At 35.7% G+C, this 22694-nt stretch overlaps 1 protein-coding gene and 1 pseudogene across 3 annotated transcripts in view; both read left to right on the top strand.

Annotated features, from left to right (window-relative positions):
• The window catches only part of Erbb4 (erb-b2 receptor tyrosine kinase 4), a 975681-nt gene that overhangs the window by 398077 nt on the left and 554910 nt on the right, over nucleotides 1–22694 (top strand). The gene's annotated exons all lie outside the window — the stretch shown is intronic.
• LOC125350067 lies at nucleotides 7945–8721 on the top strand (annotated as a pseudogene).

Consider the following 22694-nt stretch of genomic DNA (forward strand, 5'->3'; position numbering starts at 1 on the left):
TAGGGGACTGGTAATGTGATAAACATCACTCCGTGTGTGTGTGTGTGTGTGTGTGTGTGTGTGTGTGTGTGTGTCCATTAAATTTTTTAACAAAATTTATTTAATAAGATCTTTAGTAATCTTTGGATATTGTTGCTTTATATGTGCTAAGGTACAGAATTAGTTTGGTGGCTTTTGCCCTGCATATTCTGGTTAGTTGGAGAAATCTCCATTTGTTACTGATTCATGGAGTAGATATGCAAAATAACAAAAACAAAGTTAAAAAGTAATAGCATGTAAAATTGTGCCAACTAATAATTTTGAGATTATAGTACCAAGTACTCTGCTTGCTGCTTTGTACATATGATTTCAAATAATTCTCATAGCCATTCTATGAAGTGAAATGTATTATTACTTCTACAATCTACCAGAAAGAAACAAAGTTTGTAGAGGTTACATAAATTATCAATGATCACAAGAAAATGGGAAACAATTTTGACCAGTTCCTGCTGGTAAGATGCAGCTTATGACATTTTCCATGTCCTTCATGTTTTGAGAATTTAGCTCTTATGAATGTGGACCCATGCTTATAAGCAGCAGGCATGCTTACAGACAAGGAATGTTCATGCAAATGCTTCCAGAGATCTGAGACTAAAAACCTTGTCTCCTGGCCTTCTGTTCAGGACTCTTTTCACCAGAGTGCATATTCTTACCTCTCAAGCTGTTTGGACTGTGTTGAGTGCTGAGCTGTTGGAAGTGTCACAGAGAAACCCAGCAGGGTGACGATTGTTAATAGGTTTTATTAATTCACCACACATTTGTTAAACACTTACTACATGTCAGCAACCACAATGAGATGCAGTATGGAAACAAAGATGGATGAAAAAATTATAATTGTAGAGTGTAGTTTAGAGATTGGTGACATTAGTAATGTTGTGGATGGTGCTCCCTGGTTTGTAAAAATTTATACATATATAGTCTACTTATGATAGAATAAATCATTTGTTTTGGGGGGAGTATAAATCATTTGTATTTTTGTCCCAAATCTACATAGGAAAAAATATACACTTTATTATTTGGAAAATGAAATTAGAAGTTGTTTCTCTCTCTCTGTTTTTTTTCTCTTCTTGTGTGTGAATGCCAGGGATATCTGCAGTTTAATCGATATATCTATATCTTTAGACGTATCATTGACATATTTCCTATACTGGTGGTTGTAGTGAAAGCAGTTGAAAAATACCTTTTCTGTATCAGTCTTTAGGACTGGGTAGTATCCTTGAGGTTTTATACTCAAAGTTAGTGCTCTTCACTTGAGCCATAGCTGCACTTCTGCATTTTTGGTGATTAATTAAGGTAAAAGTCTCATGGACTCTCCTGCTCAGGCTGTCTTTGAAATGTGACCCTCAGATCTCAGCTTTCTGAGAAGCTAGGATTACAGGTGTGAGCCAGCCACTGGTGCCCTGCTTGAAGACACTTTTGAAATATCATTGTACTGCCACTGATACTTTTGATATACATAATTCAAAACAAATTGTGCCTTTTCCTTTGTTGGTTGTGGGGCTTGAGCTCTGGTCCTGAGCACTGTCCATGAGCTCTTCAGCTCAAGTCTAGAGCTCTACCACTTTGAGCCACAGCACTACTTATGGATTTCTGGTGGTTAATTGGAAAAAAGAACCTCATGGACTCTCCTGCCATGGTTGGCTTTGAACCATGATCCTCAGATTTCAGCCTCTTGAGTAGCTAGGATTACAGGGACGAGTCAACAGAACCCAGCTAAACTGTGACCATTTTGTATGTAATATGTAAATATTCTGTGCATTTCTTCTCTCTGAACATATTTGTGAACTAGAATAAATTTAATATGTCCGTTTTGCAAATGAAGATATTTGGACATCCCTCTATATTTTAGATAAATGACACAAACCTGACCGAAATCTCAGTCTATCTAATTTCATAATGCTAGTGCGTTTTTTGGACTAAAAGCTTCTAACATTTAATTTCTTTCCTCATGAGTAATTAAGAGTTTCTTCTTCAGTCCTTCAGAAATATTCTCTCAGTAAAAGTCTAAATCAAATTTGTTCACAGTAATTTATAGACAATGGTATTTTCTCTAAATTGTAATTTCCTTTGTGCAAAGATGTGAACAAGAAGGAAATTGCCCTTATCGCAAGAAAAGACTTCCTTTCCCCTTGTGGGCTTTTTTCAGTCTATAAGTAGGTGTTGCCTGTTACAGCTTGCCTCAGGCCTTCGGAGCCCTCCATGTGAGAGCTCAGGTAATTCATTCTCATAAGTGAATGACTTTTTTGCCTTTATCATTTTTGTTTTGTTTTGGTGCTCCAAATTCCTTATAATTTGTCGACTTGTCTGATAGAGGGGGATAAAGGGAATAACAAAATAATCTTCTAAAGGAAGTCATTTGTCTTCCTATTTATCTTTCCTTATATATGTGTACAATCGACTCTCAATTATTTGTAAGGATGAAGAGGAAGCACTGGGCCACAGATAATCCGAAAGTAATTTAAAGAAGATTTACTTTCATGATTATCTTTTGTGTAGGTGATATCCACTACATATTCCTCTATGGACCTCATGAAGGATGAAAAGACTGTTAAGTATGTTCATTGTCAAAGAAGAACCAGCTTATAGTGATTTTTTTCATGGAAATAATCCTTATAGAGAAAGTACAGACTAGAATGCATGAAATCACTAAATAAATCCACTTGGAGAGCAATAATAAAAATCAGAATTTGAGTAAGACTATCACTCTTAGAACTTTTTGTTTGTTTGGTTATAGGCATGTCAATATTGTGTATAACTATTTTAAAGCAGTTTTTCCTTAATGTATTACTTGTGGGGCAATGCTAACCTCATTTGTAAAGATAATTTCCAAATGAGTGTAAAATTGGAATTTTGCAATACATCTAAATCACTTTTTTTTTTTTTTTTTTTTTTTTGGCCAGTCCTGGGCCTTGGACTCAGGGCCTGAGCACTGTCCCTGGCTTCTTTTTGCTCAAGGCTAGCACTCTGCCACTTGAGCCACAGCGCCACCTCTGGCCATTTTCTGTATATGTGGTGCTGGGGAATTGAACCCAGGGCCTCATATATATGAGGCAGGCACTCTTGCCACTAGGCCATATCCCCAGCCCTCTAAATCACTTTTAATTCTTTTAATAAGAGATTATCTAAATCTTTCAACAATACTGGGGCTTGAGTTCAGAGCCCGTGCTCTTTCTTCGTCTTTTCACTCCAGGTGTGTATGCCCTATCCTTTCAGCCACAATTCCACTTCCATATTTTTTTCTGGTTAATTGAAGATGGAGTCTCATAGGTTTCACTGCTCCGGCTGGCTTAGACAAATATTTCCCAGATATCAGCTTCCTGAATAGCTATGGCTATAGTTGCGAGCCACCAGCACCTGACTCCAAGCTACCTTTTAACACAATGTGCCATTTTAGCTTCCATAGTCTCTTGTGCCTTCCCTTGTTATGTTCTAGCTTACCTCCTCATGTTTTATTGTTTCTATGTCTATGTTGCCATCTGAGTTAGGACTTCCTTGAATTTCCACTTCTAGATTATACATTCCCATTTCCTGTTACTAAGGAAGATACCAAGATTCAAGACTTAAATCACCCTTGTTGAGAACTGACTCCTCTCACCAGTTACACCTATTGCCATTTATCACCATTCTTTGTTTTCTGCTCCTTTGCGGCCTTCACACCTTCTGAAAATACCCATCTTCAAGCCAGTTTGAGTTAAGCTTTAATGACTGGTTTTATGAACCATTGAGTTAAATACTTCCTGAAAATCTGAATAGGCTATTTGTTCTATATTCCTTTGTCTATGCATCTTGTAATTCCCTCAGAAACCAGCTGAGTTTGCTTGGCATGATTTGATCTGTACAAGTTAACTCACGTGCTCATCATTTTCAGGGCTTTGCTTTTGTTCTTTCTAAGTATCAGTGCTTTATCTTAATGATTTCAGTCAGGGAATACACAGGTGGTGCTGAAATTACTTCTTTTTCTTTTGCCCATTATGGTACTCAAAATCAGGGCCGAGGTGCTATTGCTGAGCTTTTTCCCTCAAAGCCAAAGCTCTACAACTATCAGCCACCAAACCACTTCTGGTTTTCTGGTAGTTTATTGGAGATAACAATCTCACTAACTTTCCTACCTGGGCTAGCTTTGAACTGTAACCCTTAGATCTCAGCCTCCTGACTAGCTAGGATTGCAGGTGTGAGCAACCAGGGCCTGGCCCAAAGTTCCTTCTCATGCATTTGGTGATAGAAGTGTTGGCAACATCATCAGTATATGTTTTTAATGTGAATTGTAAGGGTTTCTAATATAAATATTCATATGAACATATTAAGGTTGGTTGATGCTGGATGGTCAACATCAGAGAAGGTATATATAATCTGTTACCTACTCTATGAACAAAACAAAACCTGTATGCATAAATGCATGTATACATGTAAGAATTACGAAATGAAATATTTTCATTCCTTCACTGTGTTATTACTTTTAACTGGGACACTATTTCTTCCCAAAAAATGCCAGAATTTTCACAAAATTCCTAATATCAAAGAATGGTATTCCCTTCAGGTTCTTAAGGCTGAGTGTCATACAAATCCATTTTGTAGAGAACAGCTATTTTTAGAGACTGTCTGAAGTGCCTTGAAAAACTGCAGGTAGTTCCCTTCATAATGAAAGTCTTTAATAAGAGAAAAAGCTCTGTTCTAATACCCACATATGCCATTTTACTATGCCAAAGTGTGCAAATACCCTCATAAAATATTATTTTATGGTCATTTTTATTTCTCAATTTCTTCACTCAGAATATTCATTTATTACTTTAATTTTAACATCATTTGAACAATATTGCCACATTTTATAAGCGAATAAATGTCTCCTTGAATTTTCCTCCTTCTTTCTTAAAAATTAAACATACAACATATTTTACGGGAAGAATTTAGAAGACTACACGTATATAACTATTTAACAATTTATACTTAAGTAAAGTAATTGCTCCACACGCAATCTAAGTCTGAAGCTGTAAACATCTGCTTTTCTACATGAATGGTAATATTTCCATGGCAGAATGGCATTTACTGAAGAATTTCATACACATGAACATGCACCTTGATTTTAAAATTGAGTTATTTATCATTTAACATTATAATTGTTCTTTGGCTCTTTTGCCAGAAAATAGTACTATAAAGTCTTGGCTATGAATTAAGTTTTGTAAGTAAATAGAAACCTCTCCTTACATCTAAGGGAAGCTAAAATTTGTCAGTGTAATGCTTTTGATTGTCAAATGGTTGCTGTCTGTAAGGGCTAAAATCACATATGCAAATCCCAGAACTGAAGCCCCTCAAATACATACATAATATTTTTAATTTCCCTTTGAATTGTAATGTATTCAATTTCAGATATACATACAAGCAGTACAAATGCTGATAGTAGAATCAGTTGTGGTGAATGGTCATTTGTGAAGAAATACTCAGAATTCCATATCCTATTGTACTGGATGCTGCAAAAAGAAATGTTAAGGAAATGGGTTTTGGTGGTGCACACCTGTAATCATAGATGCTGATACGAAGAGATTAGAGGGATTCTACTTCAAAAGTCACTTGGGCAAACACCTAAGAGAGACCCCATGTTAACACACAATTGGGCTGTAGTGGTCCAAATATTTAATCCCAACTACACAGGGGACATAATAGGAAGATCATCATCTGAGGCATAACCTGAGATTTTATCTGAAATAGAACTAAAGCATAAGAGGGCTGCACATGTCATAAGTGGTAGATCATTCACTTAGAAAGCAAAAGATCTGAAGCTCAAACCCTTGCATTTTTTTTTTTTTATAACTCAGTCAATTTGTATGGATCAAACCCCAGGAACAGTTAGCCTTTGACATGCTTAACACTAGCAATGATGGGAAGACAGAAGAGGCCTTGTGAATTTTATTGGATATAATGGTATTCATACCTTTTATGCTGTGTACTTGCATTGCACCATTTGTCCCACACTGCATCCAGAAATGGAGTTTTATTTTTATAAGTTTCCTTGCTTATTTTTGAACGTCTCAATAGTTTAACACAGCAGCTCATTCTTTTCTTATGGTGTATAAACCTTATGGAAGATTCAAGAACCTTCTAGAGAAGCATTCTGGCACACAGTGCTTAATTGCACTGTGTCTCCTGTAACCTCCATGCCTAGTGAAGTTTGTTGATCACTGACAGTATACTCCTCCCTCCCTCACCATTACCCTTTTTAATTCACTGCGGCAATCGATCTACAGAAAATGTCTCTACTTAATCAACATAGAAATCTGCAGCTCTTGGAAACCTTTGCTCTGTGAGCCATGAATGTCAGAAACATTTTATAACTTTGTGAGAGGGCTTTGTTCCAACTGATGGGGAAAAAAATGAAAGGTTGAAATAGACACATAATATCTCAGGCTGATGTTAGACTGTAGAGTGATCCATTTGCAGTAAATGAGAGAAGACAGACTATAAAGAATGCTCCTCAGAATATTTTTAGAAACACCTTTAAGTGACCTATCAAATGATCATAAAACATTTAGAAATAATATTCCATTTAAGAGGATGCTACAAAACATCTTGGTTGAAGTGTTTTCCATATGCTACAATTCATTATTTTAGCACTTCAGGGATGATAAATAGTGAGCCAGTGGGAAGGCTATGAATAAGTTGCAGGAATTAAAGAGAAATTTTGGAAAAAAATACCTGAAATTATAGTAATATAATTTTATCTTTCTGATAATTTTGAATTTATATAATTAATTTTTACTGTTCACCATGTATCATAAAACACAATAAGTTATGCTGATGGGTGGTTTGCAGGTAGTCACTTGGGTGAACTCTAAGGTCCTGGTGCTTTTAAAGAACAAACAAAACATGAAAATTAATCAAAAGTTTTGATTTTCGTTTTAACTAAAACATGAATATACCTAAAAACAGTATATACCCCTTATTTGAAAGTTGACTATACAACTTACCTTCAAAAGATTTGTAAGACTACACCTCATGAGATAAATCATCCTTTCCTGCCTATTTTGTTTAAATTAAACAATACCAGGTCTATGTAAATTCATTTTTGTGAGGATTCCTTTTTCTTTATGATTGGTAATCCAAGGATAGTGTTATCATACATAATATTTCTACAATATGGGGCTGGGGATATGGCCTAGTGGCAAGAGTGCCTGCCTCGTATACATGAGGCCCTGGGTTCAATTCCCCAGCACCACCACATATACAGAAAATGGCCAGAAGTGGCGCTGCGGCTCAAGCGGCAGAGTGCTAGCCTTGAGCAAAAAGAAGCCAGGGACAGTATTCAGGCCCTGAGTCCAAGCCCCAGGACTGGCCAAAAAAAAAAAAAAAAAAAAAAAAAAAAAAAAAAAAAAAAAAAAAAAAAAAATATTTCTACAATATTTAGAGCAACCAGTAATGAGAAATTCATATGTAATTAGGAATTATGTGAATATCATACCAGTTAGACTTGGTTTCATCTATTTACCTATCTGCCATCTATATATTATGTATTTATTCATGAAATAGAATATTTTGCACCATCAAGGAAGAAGACTCAGGGAATCTGATTCTAATCATCATGATGTACTGAAAGTGTTATATTGATTTGATTTGTATACTTAGTCACAAGTTGCTTAGCTAAAAGGTACATTTCTTTTGGAACACTGTCACTCCTTCCCTTGTGATCTCCCAGTTTTCCCCACCCATCTCCACTCACAAAATGTATAGTGTCTGGTGAGAATCACGGATGCATTTGTTCACCCTTTGTCCCACCATTTCTGTGTTTCCTCCTTACCCTCCCAAGGACAAACAAAGAACAAACAAGACCAGGCTCCGAGTTCAAGCCCCACAACCAACCAAATACGTCTACATTTAGGAGAGAGGGAGCCCAAGGGTCGAGGAAAAGCTATGTCAATGACTGTGAAGGGGAGATTTGAGCGGGAGGCCCATGGCCAAAGGGCAGAAGTTGAGGAACAGAGCTTGAGGGAAGGAATGGTCTCAAAGATGGGGACATTGGGTAAAGATCTTTAAGAAAGGGATGCTTGGATGGCTGGAGGTGAGCTATTCCAACGTTGCTCCTGCCTAGCAAACGCAAGGCCCTGAGTTCACGTCTCTGGTAAATTCGGCCGGTCCAAAAAGAAAGTACTGATGTATATAGCCCAAGATTATTTAAGGAGCAAGTGCTGGGAATTTGGCCATTGAATAGCTTGTATATGTTTAAGAGTCACAAAATAATCGATCCTTCAAAGTTGACACCACCGAACTCCAGCACAGATACCAGCAGTGACAGCATCCTATCCATCTGGATTTCTTCAGCCAGAGGTCTCAGATTGAAAAGACCTTTTCAGAGAATCATTCCCCTCTGGTGAATGATGCCCATAAGAACCTACAGGCTCCCTTGAGCACAGGACTAGACCTTGTAAAGCTCTGTGGAACAGATTTCCGAAGGAACGGACAGTTGGTTCCTCATGGAAATAATGGAAGTCAATGAAAAACATGCAGAGGCTCAAAGTGAAGATGACATAGCAGAAGTTCAATCCACTGTCCAAGCCAAAATAGAAAAATAATTACTGACAATGTGAAGATGGCTCTTGAGCAAGATGACTTTGAAAAAGCCAAGGAAACTTAAGAAAGAGGGAATACTTTTCTAATCGAGAAGAAAAGGCCACATTAAAGAAGATTCCCTTCTAGTTGCTGTTGTAATTTTTTTTAAAAAATGTGTATTTCTTTTCTGAAAAACAACAACAAACAAGACAAAAGGAAATGAAAACAAAAACAGTAACAAAAAATAAAAACCTCGTTTCCATTTCCTGGAGTTCTCGGCAATAAATATTATTTTTTATGGTCAGATGCACATAGGTGTCTTGCCTATGTGACCCTCTCCTAAGAATATTTTCCTTTAGTTCCACTATATGAATGCCTAAAGACCTGTGTAATGACCCAGTGTAAACCCTCTGCACATTACCCAATGATAAATATTTTTTAAAGTGTAACAAAAAAGAATTTCTTAAAATTATTATTCTATTAGTGTATAAATGATTATGTTATCAAATTAGTATAAGATATGTCTGATATAGAAAAATGTACAATCCAAGGGCAACATTCATGTCTTACCTCTCGGTAATTCTGTATGAAAACTTACAGAAATGCTTTTAGAATGTAATTAAATAGAGAATACAGAAATTGTGGTTTGTAAAACTAACACTATAACCTGGCCCCATGAGATTCTTCATTGACTGGAAGAGTAAGACAGAATTTTGTCAGTGGATCTCACTTTCACTTTGCAATTGAATATTCCTTATCTTAAAGAAGACAGTGTTATTTGAAACAAAACAGTAATAAATGAAAATAGGTCAATGAAAGCAAACCCCCCAAAAAAGTTGCTTAGCCAGATACCAAGCCACATCGCCTAACTTGCAGCTTGTATGTTAAAATTTATTTGCTTTGTGATTAATAGTTATATGTAAGTTTGTTCTTGCTTTTCTTCAATTCAATTTGAAAATGAAGGATATTGAATGACTGACAGAGCTGAGTACCAATAAACAAAATAAACAGTTGGCCATTTATCAAGTCATATATAGCGCAGACATCAATGAGGTCTAGCACCATTTTTACACAGAAAACACAGATACCCTAAATTAATCATACAGGTATCTTTATGTGTGTTTGCAGCCTTTCAACATTGTGCAGCAAAGAAAATTTTAATACAATATAGTTTTGTCCTTTATTATTGCCACAGTTATCATTAAGATACTATCAAACATATACTTAAGCTTACTTCTGCCAACAATATAGAGTCATCTACATGGTTTTACACACACACAGCACACATCAAATCACACACACACACACACATACATACATACATATATATATATATATATATATATATTTGATTATGGGGTTTGAAATCAATGGCTTATTGTCTTTACTTGGTCACCAGGGCTGCTGGATTGTTGTAAGGAGCCGGTAGTATCTCTGCAATCTGACTTTCATTACAGAATTTCTTTCTCCATTGTTGATGCATATCCTTTTCTAGAAAATATTAAGACCATGCTTAGCAAAATTAGGAGTTTAGCATAGCATTAGGAAGGACAGAAGCAGGTATAGAAAAGCTGAGATTTGAAGACAACATTGAGTAGAACTTTGCCCGAGTAGCCTACAAACAGTGAGAGTTTCTGCAGATATTTGATTTCTCAGGGACCTGGGCTCCTCACTTGAAAAAAAAAATGACAGTGGGAATTGTACTTGCCTCATTCAGATTGTATAAATATTAGGGCATTAATACATGCAAAATACTTAGAATACTGGCTGAAACATAGGAAGCATTCATTACCATTAATGGATTGTAGTTTCATAAAATTTATTCACAGAGACAGAACATTCATGTTATATATTTTTAGTGTTTTCCACATATATACGCATATAAATTATATCTAAATATACATGTCAAATGTTTATTTTCATCTATATACACCTACATTCCCACAGAATCACATAATATTCTTTTGATGTTATTGCTCATTAAGTAATGCAGAAAGGAGTTATGTAATACTTAGAGGGGAAAAAATGGCAAAAATCCCATTAAACAGAAAAAAGACATTAATCAAGATGCACTGTATTCATAAACTGCTTTGTACAACTAATTAAAGATAATACAATTATTCATGATAAACACCCAGAAAAGTCGAGAAAGTTGAAAATAGGCATTGAGGATCACTGAACGCATGGCAGAAGTTCCATAACAATGAGAGGGAAATAGTGAAAGGAAAAAAGACATTACTAGGAGTGAAGAAAGGCGTGAGTTCAGAAAAATTATAGAAGAGAGTAAACTTTGGCTACAGCATTTCTGGAAAAAGAAGAAATGAAGTGCATGGGCTGGGGATATGGCCTAGTGGCAAGAGTGCCTGCCTCATATACATGAGGCCCTGGGTTCGATTCCCCAGCACCACATATACAGAAAATGGCCAGAAGTGGCGCTGTGGCTCAAGTGGCAGAGTGCTAGCCTTGAGCAAAAAGAAGCCAGGGACAGTGCTCAGGCCCTGAGTCCAAGGCCCAGGACTGGCCAAAAAAAAAAAAAAAAAAAAAAAAAGAAATGAAATGCAGATAAAGGCGAATATATGCTTGGAAATACTCAGATTTTCTCTGTGGAAAGATCTATTTATCAACTTCAGGTCATAGTAAATTTGCTTATCGTGCAGCAGTAATAATGAAAGATGGTGGCATTTCTTCTACATTTAATTTATATTCAGTCAGTCATAGTTAATTATACTGAAATACATATTTCAGTATTCTCAAGTATGTACTGTGTAAAAGTGAACATGACTAAATTTAGGATTGATTTGCCAATCAAATGTCACTGAGTTCTTGTTTATATAGTAAAAACACCAAAAGTGACATTAAATAAACTTTGTAAAGCAGGAAAATGAAACTTTAAGATAAGAAAGCAAGGTGAAAAAGACAAGTACTAAGACAAACAAGAATCAAATTTAAGTCATCAAATAAGGTCACACAGTATATATGATTAAAACTATAGTATATCTACAATGAATTTGCAAATAGTTAACATTAAATAATTGATTAAAAGTATTTGCCTACAATAGGATTTTGTATAATTATCAAAGGAATTTTTAATTCTTTTGGAATGATCTCTTTGATGGATCATTTCTTATATTAGCCTTAGTCAAGCATATGATAGCTGAATTTTATTATATTTTATAAAATTATTTGTTAAATGCTGAATGCCAGTAGAATAACAAACAGGCTTTGTTCTGAGACAGAAAGAATAGCCAACATTTTAGTATTTGGAGAAATAAAGTACTTTCAAATTTGAAAGATTAGAATTTGTCTGGGAAATACAAGTCTGAAGTATTACATTTTTATGTTAAAATAACTGGGAAATATAAGAAATGCATAGAGATGAGTATTACACATAAATGCATAATTCATACATTTTCATAACATACTTAAGAAATTTAGCAAAACTAGCCTTTTAAAGAGTGGTGTCTGTTTTCCTCTTTCTAAAATAACCATTATTCTGACTTCCAAACTACAGTTCAATTTTGCCTACTGTTGAAATTTGTGTAATAAAATCTTTGAATGTGTACTCTTCTCCATCTTCCTTGCTTTGGTCAATCTTGTTTGTGCTTTTAATTCTTGTTGTTCCGGGTGATTTTTGTTCATGAATTTCTGATGCTATATAATATACTATAATACTATATAGTGATTAATTTATTATAAGTTCTGTTGATGAAAATGAGGGTTTTTTTTTCAGATTTTATTTTTTGGTCAGTTGTGGAGCTTGAAATCAGATCCTTAGCACTGCCTTGAGGTTTTTAACTACTTTGAGCCACAACTCCACTTCTGTTTTTTAATACAGTTGGAATTTATTTATTTATTTATGCTTATTTATTGTGAAAGTGATGTACAGAGAGGTTACAGTTTCATATGTTAGGCAATGGATACATTTCTTGTACTGTTTGTTACTTCCTCTCTCATTCTCCCCTCCCCCCTCCCCCTTCCCCTCTCCCCCTCTGAGTTGTTCAGTTGGTTTACACCAAGCAGTTTTGAAAGTATTGCTTTTGTTGTCATTTGTCTTTTTATCCTGTGGCTCTTGATTTTGGTATTCCCTTTCACTTTCCTAATTATAATACCAGTCTGGTTTTCTGATGGCTAATCAGAGATAAGAGACTCAGGGATTGTTGCCCCAGCTGGCTTTGAACCATTATTCTCAAATCTCAGCCTCCTCTCTGGAGAGGCTTTTCAGATCAAAGCTAGTGCTCTACCACTTGAGCCACTGTGCCACTTTCAGTTTTCTGATGGTTAATTAGAAACAAGAGTCTCATGGACTTTTCTGCTTGGGCTGGCTTTGAACTGCAATCGTAAGAGCTCAGCCTCCTGAATTGCTAGGAGGCCTGAGCCTCCACCACCGGACCAGTCATTCTTTCATTTCTTTATTAAATACTGCAACTACAAATCCTTTATGAATCACAAGTCCTGCAAACGTATGCCCTATACTCTCCATGCTTTGAATTTTCATTTTCTTAGGCTGTCTTTTTATGAATTTTCATTTTGTAAGTGTGGGCTAATATTACTTCTTAGGAGCAGACTGTTGTTCTGTAAGCCATTCTTCAGTGGGCACTTTGGTTCCTGTCATTGTGAACACAGAGATTCCTTTTCAAAAAGGAATGTGATTCTTGACCTCCTGCCTTTGTCTACTAGCCTTTAAACTACCAACAATCTTTCAAAGAATTTAATTTCTACCTGTATGTCACTCAACCAGATCACTTATTACATTAGAAGTCAATTACGTATTTACTGTTTCTATGTCTTATTAAGCCATAAAGTAACATGCTAGAAAGGAATCTGATTTTATTCATTTTCTGAAGGGCAGCCCAATTTAGTGATTGCTAAAGTAGGCACTTAGTGAATACTTTGGATTGAATTGAATTGATTTGATTTCCTTTAGTATAAAGCAAATAAAATAGGAAAAAGGCATTTATGTTCTTCAATATTTATCCTGTGATAATCTTGTACTTTGTAAGCTAAATGCTTGTCAAATAAATAATAAATTACTATAATCATTTTTAATGTTTGAAGTAAATGGGATATTTACACTATTAATAAATCCATTCATATATATAATATTTGTATTGTTTTTGTGTTTATTGTTAGCTGTGTAGCCATTTGCTCTAAATTCTGGCTTTACTTAAACATTTTGATTGACAGAATTGATTTAAATTACTCTAGGTAAAGGTGTTAGCAACAAAGCCTGGTGACAGTGGCTCATAACTGTAATCCTAATTATACAAAAGACTGAGATCTCTTGAATGCAGTTTGAAGCTAGCTTGTGCAAGAAAGTCCTCTACCAGGAAAACAAGTGGGAGCCATTAGCAAAAAGCTAAAGGACAGTGCTAAAGCCCAGGCTTGAAGCTTCAGTAACAGCACAGGAAACACCACCACCAACAACAATAACATAAAAACAAAAACCTGTAGCTTACTTAAAATGTTCTTAGCTGCTAGATTGCAACAGATCAGTCTTTATGGTGCAAGTGTGATAAATAAACAGAAAAGTAGGAGACATTAGTTTTCATTGTAGAAGATTTGGAGAGAACTTTATGTCTTCTTGTTCATAAAATTAAAAAATTAATTGAAATTGTCTTCTCAGTAAGTTCCATGGCAGCTTTGTCAGTAGCTTGCTTTCACTTCAATTATTTCATATAAAATTATAGAAACCAAAAATACAATGGGCTTTTTCTCTGTTCAGCAAATGAATAAACTGCATAATCATGTATGAAATAGAGAACGCTCAAGCTGAGTGCTGGGTGCACACTTCTGTAATCCTGGCTACTCAGGAAACTAAGCTTTGAGGACTGCAGTTCAAAGTCAGCTTGGGCAGGAAAGTTCGTGAGAGTAGTATATCGAATAAACCACTAGAAAAAGCCAGAAGTAAAGCTGTGTCTCAAGTGGTACAGTGCTAGCCTTGAGTAAAAGAAACTGTGGGACAGCACCCAGGCCCTGAGTTCAAGCCCCAGAACTGGAAAAAAAGAAAGGAAGGAAGGAAGGAAGGAAGGAAGGAAAAACTCTATTTCTTCTTTTTGAATTCATACTATATACAAGACCAATTACTTTTATTTTTTGACCTAGTGATTCTGATATAAACTGCCCACTCTGGTCTATTTATAGATATGAGGTCCATAATAAAGTTCACCTGAGGTGACACAACCTTTCTGAGAATTGCCAAGGGCTATTTAAATAATCATACCTGTTTTCTTTCATTTCCCCATAACAGTAAAGTGATGGTATTAAATATGATATTCTAATATCCCTAGACAGTTTGTGCATGAAGAAGTTTCCATTAGTCTGAACCAATTAATGTGTTCTTACAAAATAAATATAGCTTGTCTTCTGGATGAGAATTGGATTAGCTAAAACCATTAATTAGGACTTAAAAAAAACTCCTATGAAGAAGTTTCTAGGACATCATTCTTTAATAATTCAAGTGCTTTAGTCTTAAGAAATTTCTTAACTTGTGTTAAATTCATTTTTGTTATGTCTGAAGAGAAAAAAATGTGTTTTAATGAAAAGAGATGTATAATTAGAGCCAGTACTTTGGCTTGAGTCTTAATCATAATTCAGCTGTGAGCCTGAACATATCCATGTTGTTCTGAGATGTGATGGATTCTTTTTTGTCAATATAAGAGTTTGACTTCAGAGCCCTGCACTTTGCTTCTTGTGTGATCCATGCTTCCAACCTGATGTTTTATACTTTATTAAAGATGATATCTATCAGACTTTTCTGCTTGGGCTGATGGTGAACTGTGATCCTCTGGATCTTGGCCTCCTGAGTAGCTAGGATTCATAAGTGTAAGCCATAGCATCTATTAGTATTTTTTAAGTGACAATGCCAGAAAATTTCAAACAAGTTACAGAAGATTATTTTGCATGAGAAGAGGTGAACACATTTAGTCAATGGAGAAGTGGCGCTGTGGCTCAAGTGGCAGAGTGCTAGCCTTGAGCAAGAAGAAGCCAGGGACCGTGCTCAGGCCCTGAGTCCGAGGCCCAGGACTGGCCAAAACAAACAAACAAACAAAAAAAACAAAAAAAAAACCATTTAGTCAATGGTTAGTCAAGAAACAGAATTATGAAACCCGTCAGCCTCTTAAAATCACCTATAGGATGTTTAAAACTATAAATTCCTGGAACCCTGCCTAGAACAACTATATCACTGTCTAGTTGTGGGAGTATGAACTCCAGAAACCTAATACCAAATGGGTCCTAACGTAATCCCTTCCAAATTGAATGCCCTAGGATTCAATGAGCATTAATCATCTGACAAAATGAGGTAATTGTTTGCTGTCCTGGTTGGTAGCAACATTTACTAAAATGATGTTTCTCAAAATAACTGGCAACTTAAGTGCTGTAGAGCTTTAAGCATTACAGATTTTTTTTAAACACACATTGAAACAGCCATGACCCAAACTTTGATAATTTATTTTGGATCATTTTTATAGTCCAATAAATATTGCTGAATATGTGATTTACATAGGAAGAATAACAGTTAATGGGGTGATTTACTATTCCATGAGTTATAAACGACAATCTTTAGATTGTTTCATAGATAAAAGTGTTTATTTATGCTATGTTAAGTGTTCCCCAAAAGCAGTAATGTAAGCACCCTATTTTGATGCTTATTTATCTAGTTATTAAGACAAAGCTGGCATTCACTCTGTGCAACTTGCTTAGTAGTTCTAGTGTCTGGGGTTTGCAAGTTTGCATTTTTACAGAGCTACATGTGAAGGCTTGAATAGACAAAACAAGAGACTAATCTAATTCTTGGCAGCTTCTTTGTCTGTCCCACTTTAGTTAGGCTTGGCTCTCAGTAGAATACAATATGCCAGAGAAACATCCCGTGTGTGCTGTCCTGGCTGGATGAGGAGTTACCCATGACCTTTGCTCACAAGTTCAAACTGTGAAGGATATTTTCTCCATCATTTTCAAAGCACCGTCCAGGAGGCACGATTTATCCTTTCTTTGGCCATTTCCTGTCTTGATCAAAGTAGTGGTCAATAATTTTTTTATACCTGGATTTAAAATAGTTCTAGACATAGGTAAGTTTGATTAATTTAGAAAAATGAATGTGCTTTGATTATGCATATACTGCCTCCCAGCACTTAAGATTTACTAATCCAAGTGTGAGGGCTTTTAAAGTCTGAAGTCTCTTTTCTGTGTTTCCCTACACTGCATTGATCTACTCATCACCCATGTCCACCTTTTTCTGTATCCAGAAACTTCCTTTTTAGGTTTTTTTTTTTTTTTTTTTTTTTTTTTTTTTTTTTTTTTTTTGGCAATAGTTGGGTTTAAACTCAGGACTTTGAGCTTGTTAGGCAAGCATTCTACCTCAGAACCACTTCTGGTCTTGTTTTGAGAATGGTTAAGTTTTAAGTAGGACATGCTTAGTTCCCAGAAATGTGCCTAGACTGTGAGTTGGGCTATTTTTAATATTCCATCATAGCTGGGATGACAGATGGCAAGCATCATGCCTAGAAAATTTGCTGATATGCGTCTCACTAACTTTTTTCTCAGGCTACATTGGGTCCATGATCTTCAAGATTTCTACATCATTAGTACCCAGGATTATAGGTTTGAGCTTCCATGTCTGGAAGCAGAATTTTCTAATGCATGTGCACACACACACGTGCACACACATACATACATACAAACACATCCTCTCTAGATATGCCTTCCTGATATAATAATTGCAGAATTTTAAATGTAACTATCATCTTTTTCAACTTAAAAATCATGAAGCGGCTTCATACATCCTTGCGGTAGTTTTTAAGACCTATCATAGACTTGTCCTTGTTTTGTAAATAATTCCATGGTTTGCTGCAGTTTGGCTTCCCAAACTCATCCTAATTCTCTATGTACTTCCTTCTTCTGTTTCTATCCCTAGGCCTCTTTCCTGTACATTCTGCCTAATGTCATTCTCCTACTACTTTATTGTGACAGTCCTGGGGCTTGAACTCTGACTGAGCCTAGGGCCATGAAGATTTGGGCTCAAGTCTAGTGCCCTACCACTTGATCGATAGCTTCACTTCCAATCTTTTTGGTCATTAATTGGATCTAAGAATCGCACAGGCTTTACTGGCAGGGCTGGCTTTGAGCCACAATTCTCAAATCTCAGCCTCCTGGGAAGTTATAATTACAGATGTGAGCCACCGATCTCTGCTTCCCGTCCTTCCTTCCTTCCTTCCTTCCTTCCTTCCTTCCTTCCTTCCTTCCTTCCTTCCTTCCTTCCTTCCTTCTTTCCTTCCTTCCTTCCCTCCCTCCCTCCCTCCCTCCCTCCCTCCCTCCCTCCCTCCCTCCCTTCCCTCCTTCCTTCCTTCCTTCCTTCCTTCCTTCCTTCCTTCCTTCCTTCCTTCCTTCCTTCCTTCCTTCCTTCCTTCCTTCCTTCCTGCCTTCCTGCCTGCCTCCCTCCCTCTCTCTTTCTTTCTTTTTGAAATACTACATCCATTCTCCAGGGGTCTCAACTCAGGTGGTCCATCCCCTCTGATATTTTTTAAAGTTAAATTCTATTCAAACCTAATCATATGGATAAAGAAGAAAGAAGCAAGTGGGAAGAGAGGGAGAAGAATGGAAGAAAGAAAAAGAACAGAGGAAGACAGAGGAGATAAGGGATATTATACTGTAGATTTTATAAAGAGGATATTTTGAGAATTTGTCCATTTGTGACCATATATATTTGAGTGTCGGAGGGATCATCATTACACTTGGCTTCCATCACTTGCTACTATGACAGCTACAACAAACAGTGTGACCTGGAATTCACTAAAGACAAACATTATAAAAACAGATTTAGTATTATCCTTTTAGTCCCAAGTGAAGATATTAACCACTGCAGTTAGAATTAGATCGAAATGGTAACTTTCTTTCATTGTCCTTTGTTGAATGTAAATATTTGGAGTTTACTATGTAGGAAATATTATAGAACCATAATTTGGAACCAGAAATAATCTGTATTTGGGCCTTGCTGTTTTGCTGTCTATCCCCACGATGAACAGAATATTTTATGCTCCAGAGCCTCAGTACACCCTTATGTAAAACTGGAACACTGGGAATAATGTAGTATATAATGATTGATATAAAGCAACTGTCATATCTGACACACAGTAAATCTTCTTAAAGGTCTACTGTCATTATTAATACAATCTAACCAAATGAAATGCTTCGCCCAGACTAGAAAAGTGCATGCAACTTTGTAAAAATGCATCAAATTACTAGGAACAAAATATACTTAGTCATTGTTGACAATTGCTTCAAATGTCATCTGTGTTTTCATAGTAGCCAAAGAGGCAAGTGACATATTTTATGGGCTCATTGTTATTCTTTCTCATGAATAAATATTGTGATTGAACAATATTTAAAACTACACACTTTAATATGGTAGTTCATAGTCCTTTCTTACATTTTAACATTGATGGAAGATTATTGTCTTTTATTCTCAAACACTACATTGATGAAGTTGTTACTCACTTATTATGTAAATGTTCCTGAAATCTTAGGTTCAGTTACCTTGTGAATGTGTTATCTCTTTGATTAGTGTCTATAGCTACTTCCAGGATTGGCCTCTGTTTATCGCTCTTTGAATATAGTGTTCCAGAAATCAATGAATATTGATTTAAACTGTGTCTCAGAGTGTTTTTCTCACATCTTCTGTCTACTTTAATTGAAGTTATTTCACACCCATAAAAAGGTCAGCATTGGCTTAGAAATATGGTATAGATTAGATCATAGAGATCTCTATGAAACAAATATGCTTGTATCAACTAACTGCCTATATACACACAAAGAAATGACCAACATAAAGAAGGTTACAAATCTTTTCAGCCCTAAAATAAAACATACTCAGTTTTATTTAATTTTTCTTTAAAAAAATTTAGCATCTTTTTTTTTATTATCAAACTGAATTACAGAGAGGTTACAGTTTCATACCTTAGGCATTGGATACATTTCTTTTTTTTCTTTTCTTTTTTTGGCCAGTCCTGGGGCTTGAACTCAGGGCCTGAGCACTGTCCCTGGCTTCTTGTTGCTCAAGGCTAGCACTCTGCCACTTGAGCCACTTCTGGCCATTTTCTGTATATGTGGTGCTGGGGAATTGAACCCAGGGCCTCATATATTTGAGGCAAGCACTCTTGCCACTAGGCCATATCCCCAGCCCTGGATACATTTCTTGTATGGTTTGTTACCTCGAGTCCAGAGGTAAAGTAAGTGACACAATCTAGATAGGAATAGCAAAACAGAATTACCCTACTGGATTCTTATTTATAGTACATTATTGCATATGATTGAAAAACTGGAAAGAAACACAACTTGAGACTAATATTTAAAAAATTATAACAATGGAAAAAACTATATATAGAATATTAGTTTCTTCAGGGAAAAATCCCCACAAATATGAAGAAAAAAATGAAAAAAGCAAACTAATTCTTAATATTAGAAAAAAAATCTACAGCAGAGCATGAACCAAATACAGAAGGATGAATATGACTGATTTATAAGAAAATGGAAATACTCCAATTGAATTACAAACTTTATTATTATTTAATGATAGAAATACCACTTAACCCAGTCATGTAGATCAACTCCTTTGTTTTCTTCAGTTTTACCATTTGAGATTCATTTAGGAAAGGAGAGGTGAGGAGAAGAAAAGAGAAGGGAGGAGAGGGGAAGAGAGAAGAAGGGAGGGAAGGGGGAACAAAGACAGATATAACTTTATTATTCTGCATGTAGCTAGGTACTTGTTGCTCCACCCCACTTCATAGAAAGACTGCTTTTGTGTTGTTTGTTTGTTTGTTTTCAACTCAACTCTTGATGATGTGGCAAAAGAAGAAAAATCAGTTCCTGTACTGTCATATATGCTACCTGGATCAATAGAATAGATATATTCAATAGAAGTATAGGTGAGGCATGCCCGTACCAAATCTTCTTGAGAAATATGACTTTATAGAAAGTGATGAAATCAAGAAGAATGAGCCACCTGGTTGTTTTTTGTGGTACCTTTGAAACTATATTTGAATTTTAAGATCAACTTGTCAGTTTCTGTAAAAAAGTCAAAGAGGTTTTGATAGTGATTGCATTGAGTCTGTAGGTCAAATGCGAAAGGTATTGCTTTCCTAAAAGCAGTCTTTGAATGTGAGAACATGAGATAACTATTTACTTAAATTCTTTTTTTTTTTTTTGGCCAGTCCTGGGCCTTGGACTCAGGGCCTGAGCACTGTCCCTGGCTTCTTCCCGCTCAAGGCTAGCACTCTGCCACTTGAGCCACAGCGCCGCTTCTGGCCGTTTTCTGCATATGTGGTGCTGGGGAATCGAACCTAGGGCCTCGTGTATCCGAGGCAGGCACTCTTGCCACTAGGCTATATCCCCAGCCCTTAAATTCTTAACTTAAAAAAAAATCAGTCTCACACTTGCTTTTTTAAATGTATTGAGTTATTTTGATGATGTAAATGAAAATGTTTTATTTTTGAAGTTTCTATTTCTCGTGACAAAAAATTCATTTTTTTTACGTATATTGTCTTTTTTTTCAATCTTACTGAAATTTTTTAGGAATCCAGTATGGGTGTGGGTGTCTGTGGGTGTCTGTGTATGTGTGTATCTATGCATGTGTGTGCTTCTGTGTACATGCTTGTATTTTTATATTCTTTCTGATTCTGTCTTGTGGCATCAGCTGATCTACAACAGACTTTTCTTTTTTGCAACAAAGAAGAAAAATTGTGAATTACAACACTAAATACCATAAGAAAATTTCTGATTACCTTGTCTAGAACCTCCAGCAAAATACTTCATAATAGTGCTTCTGTTTGTGATAGTATGGGCCAATCATTAATATTCCCTCATGACGCATGACATTTACTATGTCTTTTTTTGAAGGTGATGTTTGGGTTGAGTTACATACATTCTAAACCTAGTTTGTGTAGCATTATTTTTCAACAAGGTGTTGGATTTGTCCATTTATCTGCACCAATTGAAATGTGTATATGCATTTTGTCATTTGTTTAACTGATATAATGAATTAAGTGATTGTATATGATATTTTAGCCCTTATTCCTGGGATAAATCATACTGAAATGAGGTATATAATCTTATATGCAGTTTTCTGGGATTAGTTTGCTAATATTTTGGCAGGATTTTTGTACCTGTATTCAATATATATAAATACATATTATATGTATACATATATATATTATTCTATAGTTTTCTTATCTTGTGATAGTTTGGCTTTGTTAATTGCTATCCTAGAATAACTAGAATATGTTCCTGTCTTTTCAATGAGTTGGAAATGTTTGTGAAGAGTTTGTATTATTTCTTACACCAAATATTCATTTGGTATGATAAAACAGTGCAGGCATCTGTGTCTCACATTTGCTTTGTGGAAAGTTTTGAACTAATGAAGTCATCTTGTTTGTAGCTCTCTACTGGTTTTCTGTTTCTTTATGAATAAATTTTAATGAAGGGAGTCTTTCTCAGACATAGGGTCTCTAATCCATGATGGTTAATAAATTTCTCCTTTTAACATTTTTTCTTTAGGTTTTGTTGTAATCAATATTCTTTCCTTCCATATTTTAGTAAGTTGAATATCGTCCTTCTTTCTTTTCTTCCAGAACTGAGGTTTGAACTTGGTGCCTCTCATTTGCTAGGCAAACACTGTAATACTGAAACCATGCACCTGTCCTTTTTTAGTTTGTCTTTCACACAGGGTCTACTCCTTTGACCATTCATGGCTGTCTAAAAAGATTTCCATAATTTTAAAAATGTTTCAAGCACACACATCTACATTCATTTTCCAGAGGCAGAGTTATAGGGAACTCATTATCCTTAAAGCTCACCTCTTATTCAGAATCCCTCTTCTACCCACAGGAGATGGAGATGGGAATCTGCTTTTCCTGAGGTGATGCTTTTACCTATGATAGGCAGTGAAAGCAAATGAGCCAGGAAACTAATCACTGGTCTCAACTTGCTCTTTCTGAGACACAATCTCTGCCTTAGGAATCAGAGAGAGTAACCTGTATTTGACAGAATCAGTCTCATTCTTGAAGTTTCATGGACAAGGGGATGAGAGAGTAATTTTTAACATTTTATTTTTAATGGAAAACCTGCTTTTG

Source organism: Perognathus longimembris, chromosome 4 (assembly GCF_023159225.1).
Source record: "Perognathus longimembris pacificus isolate PPM17 chromosome 4, ASM2315922v1, whole genome shotgun sequence".
Taxonomy (NCBI): domain Eukaryota; kingdom Metazoa; phylum Chordata; class Mammalia; order Rodentia; family Heteromyidae; genus Perognathus; species Perognathus longimembris.